This window comes from Pempheris klunzingeri, chromosome 18 (assembly GCF_042242105.1).
Source record: "Pempheris klunzingeri isolate RE-2024b chromosome 18, fPemKlu1.hap1, whole genome shotgun sequence".
Classification (NCBI taxonomy): Eukaryota; Metazoa; Chordata; class Actinopteri; order Acropomatiformes; family Pempheridae; genus Pempheris; species Pempheris klunzingeri.
The window spans coordinates 11089952-11102907 of NC_092029.1; positions in this window are offsets into that span (position 1 = coordinate 11089952).

Consider the following 12956-nt stretch of genomic DNA (forward strand, 5'->3'; position numbering starts at 1 on the left):
ACAACACTCCTTTAATCCTTTCAGTTCTGTGTGAACACAAATTCTTGCATGGCACAACAGAAACAAATATCAAAAATGCTTTTTTTTTGCTAATTTATTCCTCAAGTTATGAGCAAAACAATGAGAAACAGAAGGCAACAGCTAAAATTGGGTTAAATAACGCAGAAACGTAGGAAACAAGGACTGTAAAAAAGTGAACTGGAACTTTGCATGTGCCTGAGCATAGCTTTCCTGGGGGTTATTGCTGACATTGTCACTGTTGAAGTTAATATTTCTATATTAACTATAGCTACACGCATGTGCAGAGTGTCACATGACAAACCCACAGATAATTATCAACTGACTCTGCAGTTCCCCTCAGCTCTATACATTTTAGCTTCTTTGAGCTCGTTGTTTGGGTTTTACAGCCCGCAACGTCACATTTTTGATTGGCTTGTGTGGCTTTCTGATGCAGCGGACAGCTGTTTTCAGCTTCAGGTGTACACTACCTGCCCAGCACGAAATGACAGAAACGTATAGTTTAACGACAAGTTAGCAAAGATATTTACTTCAGGAGTTGGTGTAGACCAGAAGAGTTAAAAGAGCTAAAAACAGAGTGAATACTGGACTTCTGTTCATCAGGTGGGCACAAATACGACTCCAAATGAATGCTAGTCTCTCTCCGTGTCTGATAGTCGTGTTAATAAGCCATTGGTTGCTAACACATTTGCCAAATCAACTTGTTGGCCAAAAGAAATCAGTGACAAACGTGAAGCATTTCTGAGTTCATACAATAGCCCACAACTCTGTAAGGCATGAAATTAGAAAGAGGACCACATATAAATATTCTTTCTCTAATTATACCGTAAATCTGGTCTTACTCTAGACTGCCACTTATGTGATGATGTTGATGTTTGACAAATACGAGTTGGCATATGCACCCCATTACCCATAAAAAGCCGAGCAGAAGGTCTTCAGTTTGGTTAGTGAACACTTCACAATAACTGTTTTTACTGCTTAATCCAGCTCTTGTCCTCATCCTTCCTGTTTCCTCCACTCTTTATCGCTCCATCTCTACCTCCTCTCCGTCAACCTTCCTCCGCTCTCTCGCTCTGTCACCTCACCTCCATCTCAGCTTTTCATGTAGACGTTTCTCTCCGTGCCATATTTCTCTCCTCGCTTTTTTGTTAACCCTCTCCCACACACACTTTATCTCCATATGATTCATTTGCCCTCTCTCTATCTCTCTGACTGTTTTCGCAATCTCTCCTTCCATCCACCCCCTCTATATCTATCTCTTAAGCACATCCTTTTTTCTCCTTCTCTCCTCCATCTCCACCGCCATCCCTTCCTTTTAAAGGATAATCTTCAGCTAAGTGGACAGCACTTCGCTCGCTCTCGTTCCCTCTTAAGTGACCATCCGATAATCTCAGGATTCTCTGTTGAACCCCCACACAGAGGGAGAGCGGACGGATCAGAAAGCCTAGAATGGAAGACCTAAACTGAGTCAAGAAAAAGCCAGTGCCTCGGTCCTCTGGGGCTGATGGGACCAGAGTGGGATGGAGAAAAGGCTAATGCCAAACAAAGTTGGAGAGAGATCATCAGAGCAGATGGACATCATCTCTCTAGCCTTCTATCTCTCTCTCTTCAAGGCTGCAAGGCTTCGACTTTTAGATGGAAAGACGGAAAATAAAAAAAAATAAAAATAAGAACTGATCTGTTTAGAGTGACGATAAAAGGACATCACTGGGCTCATGTGGGGATTTGTTGATTTTTTTTTTTCAATCTGGACACACAAAAGAGGCTGAAAAGAGGGAGGGAAGATGCATTCATGTTGGCAGGGTCGGTTAAAGGACGCGATACTGGATGCACACACGTGACACACACACACACACACACACATATGCAGAGCTTGTGCTGATTGTACAAGATTCATCGTACCTCCTTACTGGAGAGAAAAGAAGCCCTTAGTCAGGTTACACACACACACACACACACACACACTTGTTTTTTCTTTCTTCCGCTGTCCTCTTCACGGGTCAGCGGATGAATAAAGCCGCTGTCACTTTCCTTTGGGAGGCGTCAGTGACAGGCAGGCTGACCACGATAAACTTCCGCACAGGAAGAAGAGATTCCTGCAAGGAAAAGGCCAGGAGGATCAGGAATGGCCCCTGGCATCACTTGTCCTCTGGCTTAGCTAAAGACACTGAAAACAGCCATGTGTAGAGGGTGTTTAATCGTGGGTGTGAGAGGGAAGGTGGGGTTGGGGGTGAGTAATACAATCATCATAGTGTTATACAAACAGAATAACTGAATGGCAGAACTGTATTGTGGATGCTTAAACTAAAGGAGCTGGTTTAAAGGCTAATTTTCCTTCGACTTTGTACGTAGACTTGTAGTCTACAGCCATGCTAGCAGCTCTGTGAGGTTGTACTTAAGACACAATGCTAACAGTGACAATGTTAATATGCTGATTTTACCAAGTGTAATGTTTATTGTTTTCTTTATCTTAGTTAAGTGTATTAGCTAACTAACATTTAGTGATGTGCACAGATTTTGCTACTTTTTATGCAGATGATGGTAAATGTAGTCAACTATACTAATAAACACCTCAGTACAGAGAAATCTGAGTTCTCCTGCTTGCGGGCAGTGCCTACATGTACCAGGATGCATTACGTCGCTGTTGGCGTCAGCGACAGCATCCAACAAACGATCCCCACACTAAAATTCATTGCGACAGAACAGGCTAATTAGTAATGAAGAATTTAGAAGAGACAGCAAAGGTGAACCTAAGATAGACACAAGCATCTAGCATAGAGCTAAATGCTGGTAATGACTGAACAAGCAGTCAGACTACCCAGCATATGAATGACTCTAACAACAAGCATTTGGTATACAAACAGATAAACAACAGAAAATCGAGGCTGAAATGCAGCAGCAGAATTCAGTAACACAACTCTCACACCGGCTACCATCACAAGCTGGCAGCAACTAACTGAAAGATACACTTTCAGCTAATAGTGTGTAATATCAACACGACAATATTTGACTCACATTTCTAAGAGAGGTGTTCATCTGGCATCACTGTGGTCAGAGGAAACATTCGGTAACGTCTTGTCTACACATCTCACTCACTGCTGTGTTTGGAGGCACATGCTGGGTTTGTAAGAACCCATTACCTCGGCTTCTCTTGGCTACGTTTCTTTGACTGTGTACTCTGGCTCGAAATAAATAGGGCTGAATATTTTAGCCAGCCAAAACAGTGTAAAACAAATCTTCGTCCATAACTTCCCCCACACTCATATTTTAGGATGCCACTTTTGCTGTTGGGGGCGAAGCTAGTTGGAGGTTTTGTTTTGGAGCAGTATCGAGAGTTGTGCCCCCTGGCTACCTCGCTAAAATCCAACCTGACAGAGCCGGTATCACAAACTACATCAAATCACAGCTCTGGTGACCCAGAAGAAAACCACATTTTGTTGCAGGAGAACACATAGCACGAACATACCAAAAGTTGAAATAGTTATTGCTTCAGTTTACAACATTTACCAACAACACTGATTTGACATTTAAAAAAAGAGGGGCAAAATTTCCTTTTAAGGAATCAAAGCTATTACAGTTCATCCTGAAGGGAACATGAACATCAGTACTAAATTTCATGGGAATCCCAATAGTGCTGATATTTCACTAAAGAAACACAAATATGAACCTCATGGTGGCGCTAGATGAAAATCAGGGGATCATGTGAAACTTTTCTTTCACTTTATTTTATCTCTATTCTAAAAATGCTTAGAAAAAACTGCAAGGCTTTTTACTTCCAAATGATGTATAGTTTGCCAAAGGTTGAGTGAGGCCAAAAATACAGTGTAAACATATGGAATCCTCTAACTATCCAAGACCAAGGGAGGAAAACTGATGCAAATATACATTTTCATTTCCTCAAATTGTGACTTCACTTTTAGCAAACTATGGTTTGACTCTTAAAAGAGATAATGGACAAATTGCAGCACTTCCCAAGTAAGTTAAGATAACCCCAAAACAAACAACACTTCTACTAAAATATCTACAGTATACTTTCACGTTGTGAATGTGAGGTGATTAATTTGCAAAATACGTTAGAGCCCCTTTTGCATCTTCACTGCAGAGGTGTTATCCTCTATCACACCGATCACACAGGTGCTTTCCCTGCTTTGTAAAACACAAGGTGCACCTCAAGACAAAGACGGTCTCAGAACGTCTCTGAAAATCTCAGAACGTTTACGGAGGAGGGGACATTATTCTGAGTGCAGTTACTCACACAACAGAACAAAACAGACAGCGTCCTATTATGGGACTCTCCTCTGTCCTAACACTGGATCTCTACCGGCACAGGTGCCCCTGCGTCTCATTTATAGCCAGGTTAGCCCATGGTGAAGGCATGGAGCTGTGGCGTGGCATTCTCACACACACACACACACACACACACACACACACACACACACACACACACACACGTAACCGAGTGAAAGATGTTGCTTATGGGTGTACAAAGGAGAGATTACGCCACTGTCTCTTCTAGGAACTGCACAGTGAGTCTGTTGGCTAAAGCCTGCACAGTGTGTGTGTGTCAGAGAGAGAGGGGGAGAGAGGGAGAGAGAGAGAGAGAGAGAGAGAGAGTTTCTGTGCATACATGCCACTGACCAGTAGGCATGAGTAAATATTTTCCCTTTACTATATGTTATGGTAATGAATGCACTGCATGATTACTCATGCAAGTGTGTGTCTGTGTGTGTGTGTGTGTGTGGGCATGAAAGAGAGAGAGCATAACAGTGAGATCTTTTATCTTTATAACAATGATGCCACAAATAGGTACATGCCTCGCTATTCTTGTCCTCTCAAGTCTCCTCTGGCGTTCTGGTGGATGTACCGAGGCACACAAGGGGTTAGGGAGAGATTTGGACCTATGTGTGTGTGTGTGTGTGTTTGTCAATACACCCACATGAAAATACATATTTGTGAGTGCTTGTCCCTGTATTTGCAAGTGTCATATAAAACATGCGTTCCTTTGCCTAACAAAATGGCTTTTCAAATTAAAACACACTGTTGCATATCACTGAATTTATTGGCAATCCTGAGACTTTCACTTAGAAATTACATTTTAGACGAGGTAATCCACTTGTGTGTTTGCATGCCAAGCAACTCACAGTAGGTTTTTCTTTTCCAAAGTGGGTTTTGTCTGGTTTTGACTATAATAAGACCTTCAAGTGGAATGCCAAGAGCCAAAAGCTGGGCTGGACTGTTTGCTTAGCTTCTCCCTCTGCTGCAGTAAAAATCAAGGGAAATAATCAGCAGATAACCCAACACTCCATGCATTCTTTATTCTTTGTTCACTTTTATGTCTCTGTTGGGTGGTGAGGGGGTTTAGTGCTCTATTATGAGCCTGTGCACTTGGCTGCTTTAGATGGGCAGTAAAATCCTCTTCTTTTCTTTCCAGAAACATTATACTTCCTCCAGAGGGGGTCATGACGGAAAGGTGCACCCTCGCAGCCAATTTGGGCACACCCTGAGGTAAATGTAGCGGAGGGAGCCGACCGGCCCAGAGCACCTGAACCAAGCCGGCACACGACAGGATGAGGGTGTCGGCATCCTCCTGTTAAACGCTTGCTTCCTGCTGTTTTTGCTGTTCTTTTTCTCCTTTTTTCTGTCTCTCATCCCACTCTTCAAGCAGGAAGTCATTAGAATGGAAAAAGAGATCTAATGAAGATGAGGAGGGGGCGGGTTGTGTGTTGTTCCAAACAAGTAGAGTCCTGCCCCAACGTCCACTGCAACTGCTACAATTCCTAAAGATAGATAAGTTAGGCAGAAGAGGAGGAGGAGGAGGAGGAGGAACAATGGCAGGGATGAGGTGAGAGATGAGGGGGAGGAAGGGAGGGGAGATGAGGGCATGGGGGGGGGTCTTCTCTAGGGTCGTGCTCGGAGGGCGTCGGGCAGCACGAGAGGCAGGATGTTATGGTTTATTCAGCCCAGGAGTGGGGGCGACGTGGACAAGGTGTGCCTTGCCCTCAGCACCAGCCTCAACGTGATTTATAGCAGCACTGGCAGACGCCGCTGTCCACGGGGAAGTCTTTGAAAACGCCAGGAGTGATTTGCATGAATGTAGGCCTGCGCATATACGCAGTATACACTTGGGTGTGCATGGCCCCACTTGTTTATAGCCTTTTTGTGTGTTTGTGTGTATGTGTGTGCATTCACTTGCGTACGTGAACACTTTATAGGCTGCTGGTTTTTAACCTGTGGTTGGAGCATGTTCATGCATGGCCCAGCAGAGGGTAGGTGGTCAAGCTACACTGATTAATTACAAGCTACAAACATACATTAGACTATAGAAAAACACCTGGATAGCATCAATAAAAAATAAACACACAGACGTGTAAGAAGTATTCAGATCCTTAAAAGTAAAATTAGTAATACCACAACGCAAAAATACTTGATTACAAGCAAAAGTCCAATGGAGGCAGTCAGCTGTTCAGTCACACTAGCAAACGTTACAGAAAGATTTGCTTTTGCATTCAAAGAATTAGTACAAAGATAACAAGCATGGCTGCTCATTTTCAGAGAGATTTGAGATTTCATTTTCAATCAACAAGTGACCAGAAAACAACTCTCTCCTCAGCCCGAGCACGTGTGTTTGTCTGTGTGTGTTTACAGGCCAGCTATAACAGCATTACCCTCCTCCTGACCTCCCCTGAGGCAGGCAGAGCTCCTCTGCTGCGAAAGGTCGGTGAGAGGTCAAGAGAGGTCACCGGCGAAAGGCCACGCTGCTGTGTGTGCGCAGGGCCCGCTGGGTGCCAGGCCCAGACATCCACACTGGGGGTCAAAGGTTACACAGATACATAAACCAGACAAAAGGGTGCCAACAGGTAGGAGACGTGTGAATGTCCACTGCTGTAACAGGAGAGCAGACTGTTGTGGAGAGCTAAACTTATAACTGGAGACTAATGTGCTGGTGAGAGAGGCACTTTGAAGCTACTTAAGCCTTGTACATGTCACTTCATACCCTATAGAGGCCTCTCTTTATAGTATTTGGGGAAGTGCAGAAAGGCTGAAGCACAGGTAACTGATCACTAATTACTCTTAATTGCCTCAGTCAGCTGGAAAAAGCGTTGTGTGTGTGTGTGTGTGTGTGTGTGTGTGTGTGTGCCTGTTAAACAACCATATAGTCGTAGAAGCTATTAAAAACTCATTAACCTGCGTTTTATTTGAAGCCCCCTGCCCCCCGTCCATCATCTCCCTAATGTATTTTCCGTGAAGGTTTTTTTTTTTTTCCTTCTGATTTAATTTAGCTACTCTTTGATTTTACGACTCGCCTCTGTTATTGTAGGATATCTTCTCCTTTCCTTGTAATTTTATTTTATGACATGGAGTGAGTCGAGTACAATACGCCCCCCGGGGAGGACCACTTACCTCCACGCCAACAAATATAATTACCGCTGATCAGAGGAGCGAAAACAGACCGCCGCTTATCTGCCACAGCCTGTGTTTTTTTTTTAGCAGTATAATCGCTCTGAAGGACGATGGCTACGGAAATCTAAAAAGGAAAAACGCAGAGACCTGAAGTCTGTATGCGGTAGAGGGCTTGCTGCCAAACTCCACTGAAAAATGTAGAAATTCATGATGCTTCATGAAGAAACAAAGCAATTCATTATCACAGAGCAAAATTAAAGATGTTATACTAATCAATGAAAAACATTCTGAAATTCGGCAGTCACCAATACCAAAAAAAATAACGTTAATTTCAATTTAATTATAGCTTTTACAACTGTTAGCCCGTTATTCCCTCAAGCGCCTATCAAAATAGCATACACCGTGGGGCGGTAGCGAGCAGTGTGGGCAAAATCTAAAAGTTGCTCCACATGTCAAACTGATCCAATCAAGCTAACTTTGATTTATGCCGGATGTAGCCTACCGATGGACCACACATTATCAAAAGACAACTCAAGTCATATTTAGCAAAATATATAGCCAAACAGCGACCGCATTAAAAATTGACACATTATTGAAAGGAGTTTGGCGTGGATTTTTAATTTCGCCTTGAAACGCACTAAAAGCACCAGGGAGCCAGCTGTGACCGCGGCCTTGCAGTGAATAAAATAGGCTAAGTCACCGCCAGAAGTAAACAGCTAAAGTCCTTTCGTGTTTACCAAGTAAAGTCCTCTGCTCCATGTTGACAGGTGAGAGTTCATAGGAGCAAAGTCGGTCCCCTCCCAATGGAGCTGCCAGCCTGACTGTGTAACCCCCAAGAAATGGTGAGTGTGTTCAGTTGTATGGTGCGAGTGTGTGTGTGTGTGTGTGTGTGTGTGTGTCAGAAAGAGGGAGAGATAAACAGGGAGAGTTGCTGAGGGGGCTCTTTGACTTTGAGCGCATAAGCCCTTATTTCATGGTGCCATTGTTTGTTTTAAGGACGTCAGGCTTAATACAGTTCCAGGCGATTTCCCAGCATGTCTGTCCGCCCAAGCACCTCCAAGGCGCTCTGTGTGTGTGTGTGTGTGTGTGTGTGTGTGTGTGTGTGTGTGTGTGTGTGTGTGTGTGTTTGCGCGCCCGTGCTCGCATGTATGCGCGCGCCCTTCATTCCTGTTGACTTTAACCTCTTTCATAGGCAGTGATTTTAAAAATGTGCATACTTTCAAGGTTGTTCGTAAGACACATCGAATTAACTTAGAATCCAGTGCGTTGGTTCCTGCTAAAGACACATCAAATCTACTGCTAATTTCGAGGATTTTACACATGGCTAAGACTAATTATGATGTTTAGAATATATCTGTGCTTTAAATGAGTTTGACCGCAGCCATATTCCTTCATCAGCCTCACTGAGCAGCATTCATTTAATTGCCTATTATTTCCACGCAGGCCAGACATGGAGCCTTACTTCATGTTAGAGCAAACAGGTTTTTTATCACATGTTGAAAACATTAATCTTAAAAAAAAAAAAGAGTTGCAGAGTGAGGATCATGTGTGAGAGATGATCTGGTGAGAATGTATTAGTGTATGAATCTAAGTCTTTATATATGAGTACAGACATGTTTACGTCTATGGCAGAACTGTCTTCCATTCTTCATATTAAACTTATTGATTATTTACCATTATGTTGCTCCACTGTCTAGATCGTTTATGTTCTCATTTTTCACGTTGCCTTAACATTGTGTCATACATTTGCTTCTGCAACAATAGTCAATACCCGCTCATGCAAATAAAGCATATTTGAATTTGAAGGAGTGTGTGTGTGTGTGTGTGTGTGTGTGTGTGCAGTGTGTCTCACTGAATGGCTTGCGTAAAACAGGCCACAGAGGATGACCAAACTCTCTCTCTTTCTCTCTCTCTCTCTCTCTCTCAGTCTCTCCCCCCCTCTCTCCCCCCTCCATAATCACCACTACTTGTAGCCTAGAAAGAGGGATGTGGGTCATCGGGGGCCACACTGTGCCAGCTATCACAGCCCTGTAGCAGCCAAGAAGTAATTTCACTAATAATAACATCTACGTACATCTCTGTTATTTCACTGCATGCGTTTCTTATGACACGTCCAGGTCACAGAGGCTCCCTTTCTCAAATGGGTTTTGCCTTGACAACAGAAACAAGTGTGATACATATTTTCCTCCAGCATCCTCATCTTTGGTGGTGAGAGCTGAATACATTAAGTGCTGGACATGAGGCCCAACAAGGACTGTAGAGGCTCTGAGAGTTAGACGCCCACTCACTGATTACACTCGGACAAATCCTGTATCCTCATCTCCTCTCCTCCGTCCTGTCTCCTAAACCTTTTTATTCAGAGACCCGGAGACCTCTCCGGAACAAAACAGCTTTTAGCGCTACCATCTCCCTCTCTCTCTCTGCTTCTGTTTTTGCAAATGTCTCTCTCTCTCTCTCCCTCTCTCTTGTCTTTTTAAAAAACTGTGAAAAGAAATGGAGCTGTTGTAGGAGCTCATCAAGTCATTGTCTGATTAATGCCATTTTATAGCTGCTGCTGCTCAAGAGTTTGCTTCTTCTACCAACTAATATTCACTCTTGAATTTAAGCTACATTAATTGTTATTGAAAGAAACATCAGTTAGATTTTTTTTGTTGCATTCAATTCACTCCAAAAATAAGACACACAACCCTCTGCTAATAACTATTATACTATTAATACAACTACTAATAATAATAACAATAAGACTAATAATAACAATCATGGAAAGGCAGTTGACCTGTCGTTGATCCAAATTTATACAGAGGAAAAATAGGTCACTCCTCTCCACATATCACCACCGCATGCACGCAGTTGTCACTTAATTGTGGTCAGCATGTGATTAAAAAAAAGTACCTTTATAACACCTCAGGGAGAAATATTGTTTTTCACTGCCTCCCTCCTTCTGCATTTGGGCCCAACTCTAATAAATATGTCAATAAATTCAGCCATCAGCGCGCCATGCCAGCGCGCATTATCAGTCTTGGGCATCGAGGTGTGTCGCGCTCGACCCAAAAGAGGGGGGAAAGTGAGAATGAAATAAATACACGGGTTGATCCACCTGGAATGGGCCGCGATAAGAGCAGCCGGTGTTAACCACCACGTTTCCTCTACACCTCATCCGAGTCTTCCTTTTCCAAACACGCGTTTCTTTAATGTCCCGGCCTGTTTTTCCAGCCTGTGTGCGCACCGGCGGCACCCAGGGGAGCCGAGGCCAAACCAGCCACAGGCCAGTGAGGGAGCAGGGGGCCGGGACACCTGCTTTGGAAAAGACACTCCAGACACTAAACTTTGCTGACTTCGTTGCAATTCGTTCGTCCTAAAAAACACTTGCTTGCGGCATGGAAAAGAGACTCGCCTTTTCCTTTCTGGCACCTGACAGGGGAGCATATGGAAAATAAGATTTATCGTTAAGTGCTTTAGGATCCTGTTTGTGCAGAAGATAAAAAAAGAAGATTCTGCGCGCAACAGATGAATCTAAAATGAAAAGCTTGGAGGGGGAAAAGGGCAAAAGCACACAGATCTGATAAGAATAGTGCATGAATAACTTTTTCTGTACTGGATTCAACTAATTGACGGATACGAATAAATGTAACTTAATTTAGCATCAATAATAATAACAATAATTATAACAATACACGGTTTAAACGTTCGTTATGAAATAAACTCACAGGTAATTTCTCGCATGTACAAGGCGTACGCTTTCTCTAATTACAGAAACGCAGGCTGAGCCAGATGGATGTGACCTCTATAATCCAGGAATATCGTTAGAGCCGATGAGAAAAAATTATTCTCTCATGTAAAGATTAATTTCAGTGGCACACAAACTCAATTATTTCCTAAATTATATCCCTAAACTATGTGTGTATGCACCTGTTGTGAAGGTCGAAGGCTAAAATATTTGCAGAAACTGTAGTGTAATTCTAAGTATCTAATTTGTCTGAAAAAAGGCGGATGAGGACGAGCAGCCGTCATCATTTCATAAATCAGAAGCGTCAAACAGGTTTTTCTGCGCAAAGAATCAGATGTCAGTGTCCGCAGGGTCCAGCCTTACAGGTGGGGAAGGTTCACAGGGAGAGAAAAACCTAATAATTCAATTAAAATCTGCAGATTTGCAAACATAAAATGTGGGTTTTTGTTTTCGCTTATCACCAGTTTGCCTTAATAATCATTCTTGATGACAGTGCAATCTTTACGCACGGGGATATTTCAGCGGCAGGCTGTGGATCCGAGTGACACGCGTTTCATGATGATACTCGGCTATTAACTGAGCATTTCACAAAGAGACGTTTCGCTCTCCTCGGATATGGGCTTCCCTGGATAACACGAATTCCAAAGCAAAGCCCAGAGCCTCTGTGCTGCTTTGCTTGTCCATAAATCAGACTTTGCTGCGACCAATGAGAAAACTCTGCGCGTAAAATATCTCTACATGCCACTCTGAACCTCCAATACCCAAGTGACCCACTACTGTTATTCCCTTTGAGAAGCTGTATTCTAAATGTGGATCAGGAAAAAATAATGTATATGATTTTTTTTTTTTTAAATATAAAGACATATTAATAGATCAAACTATGAAGTTGGGGATCATTAGAAATGACTGAAGGAGTGCTAATGCGTTTAAATAGGCTCTCATAAACATAACCGAAACATGCATTTACATGAGCGTTGAAAAAGTCGTTTAGATTGTAAAATACTTTCTAATTTGGAGTTTCAGCGCCATAAAAAGGGACTGGAAGGTGTCTGAAAAGCTGTGCGTTAAAACTGCACAGAACCTTAACAATTCACTTTATCTTAAAATCATATTTTTCTTTAATTTATCTCAACTAGAATAAATAAATAAACCTACAAGAGGGACGCAGAATCCCATGGTTGCCAAACAGATTTCTGTATATTCATAGCAGTTATTATCGTGCTTATTCTAATTTTTTTACAGTTTATTCAGAATCTTGTGGAATCGGACACTTAACCAGTCATTATAGAAACCTAATAACATGCTGAGAAGCGGACTATGTGTAATGTCAAAGTGCGGAACGATTCTTACTCGCGCAGTTGGTGATTTGGGAAGAAAGAGATTAGTAAGAGTGGTATTTCCTTTTTTTCCTCTCTCTCTCTCTCTCTTTAGTTGCATGCTCAAGTCCCCATTCTCTGGTCAAGTTCAGTGCGCTGTTCTCCGGGCCGGACGGACGCTTCTTATTGGTAGGTTGCGACAGTTACATCACGCCGCTCATGACGCGCACGTCTTCCTGTTTCCTTCAGCCGCGTCTTAAAGTGAATCTTAGTGGCGGAGGAGCGCTCCAGCATCCAGTCCTCTGCATCCAGTGCGCCTCGGAGACGCACACACACACAGTCGCTCCCTCTCTCTCTCTTTCTCTCTCACTCTCTCTCGCACTCTCTCTATGTCTCTCACTCTTTTAGTCACAGCAGAGGATAGAGGGAGAGACCGACGCGCAAGAGCTCTTTTCATCTTCTATATTTTTCCTATTTTGCTCCTTTCGCTCGCC